The sequence below is a fragment of the Perca flavescens genome, chromosome 10 (genome assembly GCF_004354835.1).
Source record: "Perca flavescens isolate YP-PL-M2 chromosome 10, PFLA_1.0, whole genome shotgun sequence".
NCBI classification, from domain to species: domain Eukaryota; kingdom Metazoa; phylum Chordata; class Actinopteri; order Perciformes; family Percidae; genus Perca; species Perca flavescens.
In genome coordinates, this window is record NC_041340.1 from 22954123 (window position 1) to 22969876 (window position 15754).

Below are 15754 nucleotides of genomic sequence, written 5' to 3' on the forward strand. Positions count from 1 at the left end.
CGACAGTCTTTCAGAGCTGAAATTAAACCATGCACACTACTGTTTCAGTGCCAAGGGGGGGTAGAGATTTAGCTCCACTGGCACCGCGCATGGATAAATCACCACCACTAAGCAGCCTGTAGCGCTGCCATGGCAAAAGAAAGGAGAGGGCAAATATAATGTGCCGCTGTTTATGACAAAAAGAACATTATATATGATGACAAACTAATGATGAGCACTTTGGTTCAAAGAGAAAACCGCTCTGCTGCTTCAAAAGGAGGGAATGTCTGTCAGAATAAAAGTGGATAGAAAAAAGAAAAAACGACTGAAAAACGAGTAACTGAGAGAGAGAGAGCGAGAGATGCCAAAAAGATCTTCGGCAAACCAAGGTCTCTTTTTATTGAAGGAGAGAGATGAATAGCAAAAGATGTCAGAATTAAGTGACAGAGAGGATGAAGGACAGGGAACGGGGAAAAGGCAGCGATTGGAAGTGTGCGCATCGATGTGTGTGTGATCGGCATGCCAGTGTATCTGTGTCTATGTGTGCAGCTGTGTGCATGCCCAAATGTTTCTAGCCCAGACTTCAGGTTGTGGGAGTATCATGAAACTGTGTTTCCCAGCTTAGGCCCTGTTTACTCCCCTTAAAATGCAGATGTTGGTAATAAATCCTGCATTTGCTCATTTATTTGGGGGGACTGCACCTTGCTTTATTAAACCCATCTATCACTCAGGAGTCCTGAATCAATGAGATGCAGAGGAAAGCAGTGTCAGCACAGAGGCACGCATGGAGAATACCAGCAGCCTGTAAGTCAGAGCAGAGAGGAGCATTGAAGCAGGAATAGATCAAAGCATCTGTCGCACAATGTGAATGTGTGGTGACAGAGGTCAGTTTCACGTGGGCATTACTAAAAAACATACTAATGCCAATCACTTTAGTGTAGATAAGAATTGTAGTTTAAATACTGCAAACGCTGTAAAAAAAAAATAAAAAAAATAATACAGTATCAGGTGCAGTATGTAAATAAAGACCTAAATGCAGCGAGGTAATTCATTACACTCAATCTGCATTTAGTATTCAGATATGCAGTGTTATCCCGTATGGGGCTCATCTAGGGGAACCAGGGGTGAACTGCTTCAAACCGAGCCCATCTGGAGACTCCCTCCCTGGGATTCACTCTCCTGTGGTAGAGAGGGCCACATCAACCTCTTTTCCACAGCTGCCACATCCATCGCCCAGCCTGCCAGGCACTTGTTAAATAAGTCTGTCTCAGCCTGCGGACCTGAGCAAAAGGAATATGGAAGAGATCTGGCTCAGCAGAGGGAGATGAGAGAGTGTGGAGAGTAGAAAGTTGGAGAGCAAAGTGAGAGTGGTGGGTGGTGGGGAGGGAAATATGGTTACAGTCTGCAGCAAGAGAGGCAAGAGAATGGCTTGCTATGCAAAGGGACATCAAAGGCTCAAGATTGGTTTGCACTTTTTTAGTGCTGCTGCTACTCGGCTAACGGAGCGACACGGACTCCTCTCCTATCGGAAGAAGACTACCTGAGGGTAGGGCAGGGTGTTTTTCAAAGATGTTAATAAAGCCTCCCTCTATCATTCATCCTGAGCTGGGAGTGAGATGTCTGTCGCTATAGTTAACGTTCAGAGTATGGACAGAAGCAAACAGGTGCACACTTTCACCAGAACTAGAAACGTAAGACTTGACACTCAAGTCAGACTTAAATATGCATTTATTAGTTAATTCGATTTTTTTTTAGCCACTTGAGGGCAGCTGCCCAACACGCACAATATGTTCACATTGACAAACACGTCCTCATACCTAAACGAAAGAATAGGTTGATTTTCAATGACTCCCAAAACAACATTTATAACCATTCTATTTGCTGCCTCTCGGTGTTAACGTAACAGGAGCAGTTTTAAACACGTAGTTAACGTTGGAACTAGTTAAGATTAAAAAACAAAAAATAAGTTAGGGTTTGTAAAACATTAGGGCTTAAAATGAGTCAGGTAAAACTGAACTAAAATGTGACATGACGTCACAAACGTTTTGTCACAGACTATGGTCCGTATAACTTGGTTAATTTCCAAAAGTGACAGTTGACTTATGGTTCCACACAGGACACGGTTACCTGAGTGAAAGTCCTGTGTTTGTTGGACCCATCCACCACCCCAACCTAGCTCCTTCTATGAAATACCTTGTCACCTAGCTTCCTCATCCCTCATTCCTTGCATAATCGACCTATTCAGTCGTTTTCTCGAAAAAGACCATCTAAAATTTTCATATTAACAGAAATCTTTAAGTGATGAATGTGTTTCATATCCAGTGTTGGGGAGTAACGGAATACATGTAACGCCGTTACGTATTCAGAATACAAATTATGAGTAACTGTATTCCGTTACAGTTACAATTTAAATAGTTGGTATTTAGAATACAGTTACATTGTTGAAATCAATGGATTACCTGACGATACTTCTCTGTTTCACGAGTTTATTCACTCTGAATAAAAGGCAACTCTATCGCATTTTCCAGAAGCCCCGATATGAAATCGAATAAATTAGCTCCGTGATCAGTCACAATGGAGTCGGAACCGGCACGACAGAGCCAGGGCAGCAATAAGTTTCTATCTTGGAAATTCAAACAGCATTTCACATTAAAGAAAGAACAGGGAGAACGAAATATAAATGTGCAGTGCAGCCTCTGCTTGCCAGAAACCAACCTCCTTTCAGCTCCAAATTACTCCACCTCCAACCTGAAGAAGCCTCTTAGAGTAAGTTTTTTTTTAATTAGCCAAGGGTAGTCGTCTGCTGTAGATTTACTGGTCACCTTGCTATTTTAACATTGACGTGGGACTTTCCATTCTCCTATACGTATACATGCTGATTTACTAGCTCCAGAGCCGTTTAAAGACTGACTAGCCCCGTTTGACATGCTAGCTAACGTTAGCTAAAATTAGCTCGTGGTAGCTTAGACCGCGGTTAGATTTTTGTAGTATGCAGTTCGGGACTACCAATACAATAATCTATCTGCTTGTTCAGGTACACATTCAGCTAGTTGGAATAAAAAGAACACACCATTATAGGCCTGTTTGTTAAGCTGGATGTGATAGCCGCATTCCTACACCTATAAAACGCAATTCAATGTAGAAGTAATCCTGAAGTAATCCAAGTATTCAGAATACATTACTCAGATTGAGTAACGTAACGGAATACGTTATAAATTACATTTGTGGGCATGTATTCTGTATTCTGTAACGAAATACGTTTTGAAAGTATCCTTCCCAACACTGTTCATATCCAGCAGACACAGAGCAACATCAATTTGGAGTCATGTGTCTGGTCACACTTCACACTATTCACACTTTTTTAAATCTCTGTTTTGGTCTAAACGCTCCACTATGTTTACCAGCTACTCGCTCCCTTTGTCTGATTGATGCTGGGCAGGTAGCGTACAGTTGGTTTATCATTTCAAGCAGCTGCTCAAAACAATTAACCAACTGTATGCTACACTGCCCAGTAAAAGGAAGGGGAAAGTGGAGAGCAGGATGTGCATAACCACATCACTTTCTCATTTTACCATAGGCCTTCTATTGCTTTAAAAGGACTTGGTGTCAGTTATGTAAAAACACTCTTGACACAGATTTGAAGGGAAAATGTTCAAATGCCGTGTCATTTTAATGGGCCGCATTCAGACCTGAAACACTTACATCATGACTTGCAATTTGCCTATGAAGATCTCTTTCCTCAAAAGATTTAAAAACAACTCTGGCACCTACACACACACACACACACACACACACACACGATACAAAATATGATACGAAACATGCATGTACTATCAGTTAAAGAATATGCTGCATTGAACTACCAACATGTATATAGTAAGAATCCCACCACTTTCATGAGCTAGAACAATACAATTCTGCATCATTAATAATAATCTAATAATAAAATACTCTGTACTGCATAAAGCATATTTTTACTTTTGATAGTTAAGCACATTTGCTGCTGACAGTGTGCTTCAAATAGAATATGAATGTAGGACTTTTACTTAAATTCAGCCTTTTGATGCTGTGGTACTGTTACTTAAAAGAAAAGGTCTGAATGCTTCATCCAGCAGTGCACACACCAGTCAGGTGTAAAAGGCAGCAAACTGTGGAGAAAACTTGGTACAGTAGGAGGCGTCAGCAGACCAGTGCATCGTTATCTATCAGCGCTAACGGGAAAACTCTTGGGCACGTTGCAACAGCCACACACACCGGGGCAGTCTGGGAGGCCTTGTCTGTGTTTATCGAAGGGTCAAGGCCCTCATGAGATGAGCTCACTGGAAGGTCAGTGGACACATCAATCCCATTACTCTCATATAACCATCAATAACTGCCCTAATTCAAGTCTATTGCTGGCAAGTCAGGCAATTACAACAGCCTAATTGCAGGTAATGTCAGTGAAAGCCCAAAGTCAAACAGAGACATGCAACAAACTAAATACTGAATGCTGTCGGGAAGCTACATGACAGCTTACAACATGTTTCCTAATGGCTTTGTACAAGCATTTGGTAAATATTCAAACAAACAAGCCACTGTTATCTTATACTTCCCACGTTAAACACTTATTTAGTCATGTTCCGACACATTCAAGAATGGCCCAGCGAGCGATGCAGTCAAGTGCCTAAAACAAACATTTTGAGAACAGAGACTTCTATTGGGCAGGATAGTCTTAAGGTGCCATGACGCTCATGCATAAATCATGCAATCATCATCAATGCGTATTCAGAGAGGCTGTATCGTTCTGCGTCTCTATGGGAGATTAGAGGGAGCCCGGACTGTGACAAAACCCAACTGATTGTAATGAGCTTTTTTGTGGCTTCCTGCGCTGACAAAACAAGCCTAAATTAATCATGATACAGCCCTCCTACTGCGGCAAGGAAGCCTAAAGCTTCCATCGGCACTCCCTGTTGTAAATTGAACTCTGCGACTGAAATTTTCTATGACGCAAAGTGAATTAGGCTCCAAAACGCTTTAATTTAAGTCATTCACAGAAAATGGGTGAAAGATTATGTTTTCAATAATTGGCTTGCCTTTATGAAACATGACTCAAATGGTCGCAGTTTGTGTGTTGCACCATCTGCAGTGAAAGGAGTAAGATAAGTGAGAGTGATGAGGGAATAAACAGAAGCAGAAACACACTCTGAAACCTACAGCTGGCGTCACAGGAAGAAAAACCTAAGTTTGTGTGTGTGCATGCACTGAAATGTACAGGCACAGTTTTTAAATTTTTTTGATTCTTTTCACATCTTTATTAGCATGCATTTACTTTCCATCTCCTTCTGTCAACTTAAGCTCCATCTATTAGTTAACTTAGCTAAATGGAAATAACCGGGAAATTCCACCAAAGTAAATCTCCCTTCTCAGGTAGAACTTATCTGTTTGTCACTTTGAATACTATGCTTGATGTATTGAATGAATTCACTGTTTGTTAGTCCTGTCCACCTTAGTTGCTGTTGCTCTGCTGTTCTTACAAGACACATAGATGCAGAGTACAGTGGTGATGATGGTGGTAGATGTACCGCACAAAATTCTCAGTATTTTTTTTAAACAATGGCTCCTTGATTTCAGACAGAGGTAGACAAAAGCAGGCTTCTCATTTCTAACCGGCAACTGTCGATTCTGCCGGTTGATACGATAAGTGCTGCTGCTGACACATTTTATAAGCCGTATGGCTAGAAATGTTATTAAGCGTTAAAGGTTAGCTCCATGAGTTGGGTGAAAACACTGTCTGGCGTTCTAATGTTTCTAAAGTATCACTCTTACTACAGATCCCATGCACACTGCTTCAACATGTGGAGAAATACAAAGACTGACAGACCTGCCCTGCCTAAATATATGGTTGCTAAGCTATGACTGGACAAGCATTGTTCGGAGGAGGGATAAAGTCGAATGGTCAAAGATTTTGATTTGAAGCCAGTTTTGCCCAGCTGTGCGACCACAGAACCTCATCCAAAATAAGCGCTGACTTCCTTTCAGGCTGCCAATAATAGCATTAAAATGGAAAACAACTGAAAACCCTTGACTGTATTTTAATTGCACTATTAAATCACTTCCTAATTGTACCGCAGGCAGTGAGAACTGATAGTCCAAAATTAAAAAGCTGGCAGCAGCGACTTTAAATTTGTAAAAAAAAAAAAAAAAAAAAAAAAAATGTTTTATTTCTGTCGGATCATTATCAGATAGGCCTAGGTAATGACATTACCTTATCAGCTTATCCACCAGCTGAAGGTGTCCTCCTGGTCAGGGATGATGACACCGTGGGGGTTATGATTTGACAGGAAGCCGAGGACACGACTCATCAGACTCTTTAGTCACACTGAGAAGAGGCGCTCACATCCTCTATGTCTAACTGATACCTGCTTCATGATTCCATTACCTGGAGTGCCAGAGGGCCGGTGGGACAGGAGCCATGCATCCATACAGGAAGCCAAGACGCAAGTGAAGGCGAGGGCAAGATGAAGGCAGGTGCTCGGTGGACAAGTGAAACATGAATATATCAAAAGGACTTGAATGTCTCCTTCCCTGGCAAACAGATTGCCTTGGTTGGGTGGATTGCTTTCCAGCCATGTGCCTGGAGGATATACTGGTTCTTCTCATTTTAAGGCTCATCTTCCCATTTTTGCATGTTCAACATTTTGTGGTAATAGGGAAACTGGGTCAAACTAGCACTCTCACATTCTAGTCACATAATTTCAATGGAGGGAGAACTTTTGAGCATTTGCTTTGTACTCTGGGGTGCAGGAAAGAAGAAAGCAAGTTTTAATTCAGCGAGTGAACTGTGTGGACTGTTGTTTTCCAGCAGGATATGGAAGGAGTTAGTGTTTGACCACTTACACAACCGCGGTATGGGAATTGAAGAAGGGGAAAATAGTTGTAAGGATTACTTCTGCCCCAAGACCCATTGCCTCGAGGACAGGTTATCTAATCCAAAATCTCCCAATTGCAACAAAACTTTGTGCTGTGTTCAACACAGAACAAAAATAAGAAAAATATACACATCCTGTGGGTTCAATATAAGAACAGGGATGCCCCAAAGTAATTTACCCAGAATGACCCACACTGTAGCACATGAATAATGTACAAAGGCCATAAAATGGCAAAAAAAGAGAACTTAATGGTTTTACCTCCCCTTATACAAACTATCCCAAGAGATGTCACATTACAAAAAATAACATGGAAACTGCTGCTACCAAAGCAATATAAGCCATATTAATCTTGCTGACTGCAGTAAATATGACTCCCATCTCAGCATACATTTTAAGTGGTACTGAAAGGCACCGAACTGTAGACTATACAGGCTGAAGTGACTTTGCCAAGGAAACCGTTAACCGTGTTTATCAATGCAGATTTGTCGTTTAAAGAAGGCTTTAACAAAGATTTCCCAGGCAGGGGGAGAGGCGTGAGGAGAACGAGTGGATGTGTAAGAGACGGAGTAGGAGTGAGAATGAAAGAGGATAGGGGGGGAAGTAGAGGAGGGAGACAGTGAAAACGTGGGCGCGAGGACTGAGCCATTCTAACCGGGTGAAGACAAATAGGCAGCTATTTGGACGGCATCCAGACACCTGGAGCTGTTATCAGGTTGCGGTGAGTGCGGCTTTCAGAGGGTTGTGAATGGGAAGCCGGAGCTCAGCACTAACGGGCATTTCAAGGCTCTTTACCTCTGATGATGGTGGCTTTTTAAAGCAGGTCAAGCTGACAGGGCAGCAGCCGGGACCCCTGTGCCCCGCTCCGCTTCCACAAAGTCTGACAGAAGGAGGGGACGAATGGACTTCGTAACCGCTAGGGCAGCTCCTGGAGCCGCATTACACACACACACACACACACACACACACACACACACACCAGGGAACAGAACAGTGTGTTCCAGCCAGTAATACATCTGCAAACATGCAATTCAAGAATTCTTTTTTTGGTGTGTAAAGAATCATTCTGGTGGCACTAAAGAAGAAGCACATCAAAACAGTTGATATGGCAAAGCACCAAAAGTAAAAGTACTCATTATTCAGAATCACCCATTTTCAGTTTTATTTAGTTTAGTTTTATAATTTAATTATTATAATACTCACAATTAGTCTTGACCTTTGCATGACCACTAAGGACAAAATAATTGGCAAAACTGGAGAAAACAATATGAAGTCTTTGGACCAACAGTGATTACAGCTAAAAAGGGCCAGACACAGTGAAAGCCTGGCAGTCATTCATCTTTAGCTGGTGTTCTGGCTGAGCGGAGCTGGAAGAAAAAGCAGAAGGAGGAAGAGGAGAAGGAGGAGGTTTTTTTTTTCACCACTGAACATTAGTCCTTGCTTCTGTCAGTCAGTGCTGATCCAGCCTTTTTGTTTCCTAGCCTATTCCTCTACTATTCCCTCTGAAATGCTAATATGGCAACTTAGTGCGCCAGCGTCAGCCTTTTCCCCAGCCTTCGCCGCACATCTTTCTATCTCCTGGATGTGTCCCTCTGATTCTCCTCTTCTGCACAAAAGAAGACTTTAGTTCCGTCTCATTTAAAATATCTTAACTTAGGAGAAGGTCAGTGGTCATGTACATTTTGCATCCTCCAAGAGATGCATTTTTTTTTTTTTAAACAGCCATGTACTTTTAAACAATCGTCCTAGTCAACTTTCCCCAACGCAGTGACCTTTCTTTTTGCCATTCTGAACAGAACCATTTTCAGGCACCTTTATGCTCTTTGCGTGTGAATGAAAGCTTTGATTTCATCTGTTTCCAGGGGGGGGCTCACCAGAATATCAGAGAGACTAGTGCTTTCACAGCATTAACACATGGTGCCGAGTTCTTCCCAATGCAGATGCACGCAGTCTTTCACATCCTCCTGACAGACAAATCAAACTGTTTAATTCATCCCAGCTAAATTCATGTAATGACAAATTAAAAAGTTAAACAGTCTTAGTCAAAAACCAAAATGCATAAGGAGGGGTGTAATCAAAGAATCGGATGGCGCCGCTGCTGTATCTAAACCTCAGATCTGACTCGTGGAAGAACTCTCAAAATGACACTTCACATTATGATTACAGTGTGCCACGTCTGCACTCTATCGGATCTGCTCTTTGGTTGGCTGAGTCCTTTCCCAGTATCTATTCTAATAAGTGGCAGAGTTAATCGAGAGCATAGACCAACACAGCTTCCCCCTGGGAGCAGCCAGGCAGTGCTGCTGACTGCGGCGCTGACAGCCAGAGAGCATTAAGCACAGGGGTACTGCCGCCCAGTGCAGGCGCTCAGTGAACCATGACGGTGTCATTTCTTTTAATAGGGCTTCTTTCTTTCTCTCTCCCTCTCTTTCACTCTCTCATAATCTGTTTCCTCCTCTCTTCTACTCCTTTTTCTTCTGCTATAGTTTCGCACTACCCTTCCTTAGACACATCCTCATTCCTAGCCCTTGCTTCCTTTCTTTCTTTAATCCCGGCCTGCGTCTTGCCTGTTTAGAATGCAAGCAGGGGATGCAGTTGTTGCCGAGAACCCCAACGGCGTGTGGGGAACTCTAATTGGTTTGCTTAACCTTCAGAGCACAATGAGCAGGCTGTAATGAAGGCTCATGATTCATGGCCAGGTAATAAAACTGAAGAGGGCCGTTTACTCAACACACACACACACACACACACACACACATACCTTAAGACGCTCTGAGTAACACGCAGCTGCATATGGGATTTAACACAACATCAGGAGTGTGTTGTCAGACAAGCGTATGGTCCCTAATAAAGCCTTAAGCTATTCTACTGAGAGACTATTGAAAAGCATTCCTTCTTGGCAAGTGATTTTCATCAAAAACATGCAACATGGCAACCAGGTGCGGGTAATTTGAAAACTGGATGCCAGAAGGGAAAATTATCAGGGGTGTGTGACAGTTGATGACATAATGTAAAAGATTTCAGGGTCAGCGGCTCTACATGTGACAGACCAAAGCTACACAGGTTGCTCACAGGTTGTGGACAGACAGCACACTTTTTCCATATGTTCAGTAAAGTTCTTGTCTCACGGCTGAATTTAATGCAGTATGTTCAACAAAGGCCTTTTAGAGGGGACATTTAGATCTTGCACCCTGATAAGACACAATATACAAGAGAGCTGAAGGAAACTTGTTAGTACCACAGGGCAAAGCTTCCCAGAAATCTGAATTAGCTGTGTGTGTGTGTGTGTGTGTGTGTGTGTGTGTGTGTGTGTGTGTGTGTGTGTGTGTGTGTGTGTGTCTGTGTGTCGGTTTGTGTGTGTGTGTTGTGCATGTTTGATGAGGTTTTTTAATGAACTGGCGGACTCCTGGTGGATATTGCTGTGTCAGGGTATAGTCTGCCTTTTAAGGGCCTCTGAATAAGTTATGATATTTGGAGAGATAATGAGATGGAGGGAAGGAGATTGAGGGTATGAAGGAGCTGAGATCATCAGCAGAAAAGTCTTTACACAAGCTGACAGTTGGAGGTTTGAGGTGCTTTTCAATGTCAAACGGAGATATTAAGAGCAAAAAACTTGGCAAGAATCTTTGAAAGTCACTATAGGGAATTCATTGACGTCTTCTTGTTAACATGTCCTTTACCTTCTCCATCTAATGTGAACATATTTACATCATTACAACGGAGAACTTGCAAAGACTGCATGACACACCAAAACCCACTTGCATGAGCTAATGACAATTTACAAGGCAGTCTGACTGCGATGCTTCCACCTGAGGATTGAGGCTACATTTTAAATTGACTCCCCTTTCAGCCTGTGGTGCCACAGACACACTGCAAATCAGAGGAGCCCTGATGCTCTGATGCACAGATGCGCTGTGTCATATAGTTGCAATGAATAATGGGCATTGTAGTGTAACAGGCTTTTAGCGCTTGGCTGCATTAAATCTTGATAGTTTGAAAACGACATTATTGGGAACCTCAGGCTTCATGTATCACTGCACCTGTAATAAATCCGAAACAAAGGTTTACTTATTGGATTGTTAATTTAGCTGGTAATACATCCTGTGGTGCCTACAGTCATCTATAAATAACCACTGCCTTTGCTAGGTCAGATTTAATAGACTACCCGTTTCCAACAGTCAATGCCAGCTAAGAAGAATGTAGAAGTAGCCTTACCTACAGAGTGTGGGGTAGTAGTTTTTCGAAAACACAAAGGGACACAAAGGTGGGATTTATGCCGTATTTTATTATTGGGTTTTGAGTGGCTATTATTTGGTTTTACAACTGAAAAGACCTCAAGGGTGCAGAATAACTGGTTGGTTTGGAAAATGTACATGTGGTTAACTCCCCCACCTCTGACAAAGAGAAACCTGCACAGCCGCATCACAAAGCTTTTCTATGGGAACCCTTCGGGTCTCCCACGGAGTGAATGAAATGGATGAGACAGACCCAAACGGTGTTAAGTGGTTCTGTACTTCCTATTTTGAACTTCAACTACAAAAGTCAAAGGAAGTTGTAGCTGATCAGTTCTTATAGCCTGATAAACGTGAGGGCTGGAGTGGAAAAACAGCCCCCGGCAGACATGCTTGTTGATCATTCTGTCCACTCCCTCCACAATGATGACATGTATTTCATCATTTAAACAAAGAGAGGACCTGATGATACTAAAGTCAAAGGTTATTTTGGGACCTTTTTGCACTTTCATGACAACATAAGTCATGACAGTATGCCATATTATATCCAGGCCTTGAACTTGCCTCTGTGTTGGAGATTTTCTTGTCTTAGAAGAGGTATTTAATTGATTGAGTCAATGGGATGACTTCACAATGACTAAAAACCTGTTAATAAAGGTTAATTTCCCATGTCATATTTACCAATGGCTTTATTTGTAGGCCTTTAACCTCTCACTGGGCCACAATGCCTGATAGCATGCATCTTGCTTCTGCACAGGATTTATTACTGACTGTAAATCATCCATCCACTGGCTGTTTGTTGACTCCATTCTTGTCCACCAAATTTCTTCTCAGACACTGCAGAGTTTCTTAGCCATACATACAACATGGGTGGGGCCTCGCATTTTGTGAGGCCAGTGGTTTTTAATTGTAACCTGGTGCTTTTGAAATAACTGGGATCTTTCCACAAAAACAACATTCTGGTGTGGTCAGTCTAGAACTTTGGTCCAGACTGCAATATCTCAACAACTATTCAATGGATTGCCACAGAATTTTGTACAGACACTAAAACAGTGTATAATATAAGCCCTCGACAGAAGCATTTCTACATAGAAAATACAATTTCACATATTGACACTCGTCATTCGCACTCATTGAGAACCTGTTAATATATTATATGAGTAAACTCACGGGATATCTTTCCCAGGCAAAGCAAGTGACAAAAACACTTGGAGGTGAAACACAGGCTCTCTACAAGATCTTTGACTAGGAAAAGCCACCCCAGGTGAGCCAGGTTCGCAGACCTGAGAGTGCTGCGTGTAGTTTACTGCCACCACATTTCATGATGTCTGGGTATCAGAGTACACATTCTTCAAACAGGTGTCTCTTGATGCCTTTTAAAGTCACTAAGGTGTGAAGGTGCCTGCGGCAGCATTAATGCCGCTCTTTGTGTTGGGAGTGTTTGTCAGACAGAGAGTCGAAATGCCTGAGAATTCACACTTTAAAATGATTAGTTCATTCCAGGTGATTGAACCTGTGCCACTTCTGCCTGGGCAATTTGATATGTTGCTCTCATGGTGTGCTGCAAACAACTTCTTTGTAAGTTGTTTTCTTTCTCTCTGGTGAACACAACTGCAATTACTTTCAGTGCTTGGCCTTTTCCCACCTCCCATTCACATTTTTTAGCCTGTCCATTTAGCTGTTCGGAGGAAGGAGGGGATCATATTGTTTGACTACAGCCATTTCCCGGTGAGAGCGCTGGAGTCATTCATCTTGTAGAACACAGGTGAACTCACCCCATGAGGAAAAAAAATACGAACACTGACCCGAGCAGACGGATATTTTTCTTCCCAGCAAAGACTGTGCTGGGAAGTTGAGATTAAGAGGGATGTTGAGGGAGACAAGGGGGGAAAAAACGTGTCAAAGTGCATGGTTGAAAGTATATAAAATGGACTGAGGTGACTGGGTCCTGGAATGGAAATGGAAAATCTGGCATATGAGAGGCATATGTTAGATTATCATGGCATGATATTGTTGAGTTGAATCAAGGAGGTGACACTGCAAAATATCCTTCCTTTTCCAAACCAGGAGAAAATATAAGCAAGTAAAACACAAATGACAGAGATAAATAAACAAAGAGAGCAGCACAGAGAGAGAGGCTGAAGGGTAGATTACCTCTGGGTTCACCTTAGGTGTGCCTCCTGATCGTGCTGTTGGTCTGGCTTAGAGGTTTTGATATGGGTAGTGACTGTTTATTGAAGCTGGCACAGGTTGGCCACCTCACATGAGCCTCAGAAATAGCAGAGTGGAAAACATCCAGGGTACAGGGAGGCCGTAAACCATCATCCTGGCACATATAAAGGCTCATATAAACATGCATCTCACTCATATTTCACTGCTTTATTGGACTCAGCTTCATACCGTAGCACACCCAAGATATACAAGTATCTGCAAGACGATAGTCTAAATTATCTCTCTATCACTGGGTTACTAAGCAATTTGATGCCTAAAAACCCAAAATGTAAACATTCCTCCGATGATGGAGCTGGCAGCAAAGCATGATAAATCTGAGTAGGGATAATGGCTCCAAACATTCTGATTCATATCTTAGGAATGATTTCCGTGACATACTTTTTTACTGTCATTTTCTAAATTTAAACACAATAGAAAGAGCCAGAATAATGTTTTATTAAATCTGCTAAATGTAAGGTCAAAAACCATTGAGGTGTCCTCTCTCTGTTGTTTCATGAATGTATAGTAGCCTACACAATATAGTTATAGAATTAAAAGCTATAAAAGCTCTTTATCGAGATGAACTGTAGATGAGACAATTTGTTGTTTGTATGTATGTGTGTGTGTGTGTGTGTGTGTGTGTGTGTGTGTGTGTGTATATATGTGTGTATATGTATGTCTATATATATGTATGTATATATATATATATATATATAAATATATATACAGTATTTCACAAAAGTGAGTACACCCCTCACATTTTAGTAAATATTTCATTATACCTTTTAAACACTGAAGAAATGACACTTTGCTACAATGTAAAGTATTAAGTTTACAGCTTGTATAACTGTGTAAATGTGCAGTCCCCTCAAAATAACTCAACATACAGCCATTAATGTCTAAACCGCTGGCAACAAAAGTCAGTACACCCCTATGTTAAATTCCCATAGAGGCAGGCAGATTTTTATTTTTAAAGGCCAGTTATTTCATGGATCCAGGATACTATGCATCCTGATAAAGTTCCCTTGGCCTTTGGAATTAAAATAGCCCCACATCATCACATACCCTTCACCATACCTAGAGATTGGCATGGTTTTATGTCAGTTAGCTTAATAGCTAGTTTGATTTGCATTGAGAGATGATTTTATGGAAAGTACCCCATGCCAATCTCTAGACGTTCTCACTGCCTAGACGTTCTCACTGCCCAGACGCCATCAGTCCCCACCCAGGTCTCGGTCATGGTACAAAAATAAATATATATTAGAGATGGCCCGATACCATTTTTTGCTTCCCGATACCGATTCCGATACTTGAATTTGCGTATCGGCCGATACCAAGCACCGATCCGATACCAGTGTGTCATATGTTTTATTATGTTTACTAACTGTATACTACTATCCCTGTATGGATGTGATATTATTTCTATCTTTGTTGTCTGTCTGGCTCAGGTTAAACTCTTTGTGAAACATGAACAAACACAAACAATGAATGCCACAGAACTTTCTTTTATTAGTCACTTATAATGGAAAAAGAACATAAATAAACTACTTTAACGTAGATTTTCTTTAGGGCTTTATTACGCGGTATCGGATCGGTGCATAAACTCCAGTACTTCCCGGTACCGATATCAGCGTTTTAGGCAGTATCGGATCCGATACCGATACTGGTATCGGTATCGGAATATAAACATTATATTATATATGTACATTAACATGAACACTAAATCAACCATACAAAACTAAATCCCAGATAACATAAATGCACACCCAAAACATTAACAGAACAGTATTAAAACACACTTCAACTAGGACAGAAACCATTCAACAGTTCAAATGACCCCACCCTCCCATACAGAAACTTAACATCCTTAGTTAGTTTACAGTGAATACTTACACTATAATTATTAACTCTATTAGCTAAGCATTATTAATGGACTTTTAATACCTAAAAACATGTTAACACTAATTACTTAACATCCATGATGTAGTTGATCAATGGCATGGTTGTTCTCCTCTGGGTTCCCTCAGCTCTTCAGTCCGTGTCATGTGAGTGTTCTGTATGTCACTCAGGTCTTCTGCTTTTCATTAATAAATACAATTACAGAACCGTGTCTCTGTGATGGTGCTGTTACAGACAAGGTTACTCACAGAGGAGTATTGCTGAGCTTGAGGCAAGGCAAAAAAAATTACAGCATGTACAGCAAAACATCACTGTTTAATAAATTGCCTTAAACAGTAAAAACTTGGCACAGGAGAAATGCTTTTAGGGACAGGAAATTTGATGAAAATGTGCACCAACTTCAAGTACTAAAAGAAAGTTGAAGTGTTAAACGTATGCAATTACTGTACACTTTAAACAAATGATTTATGTGAAAGGAGAACCAGACTCTGCAGTTCCACTCAACCCTGCACAGGGTTTTAACATCTT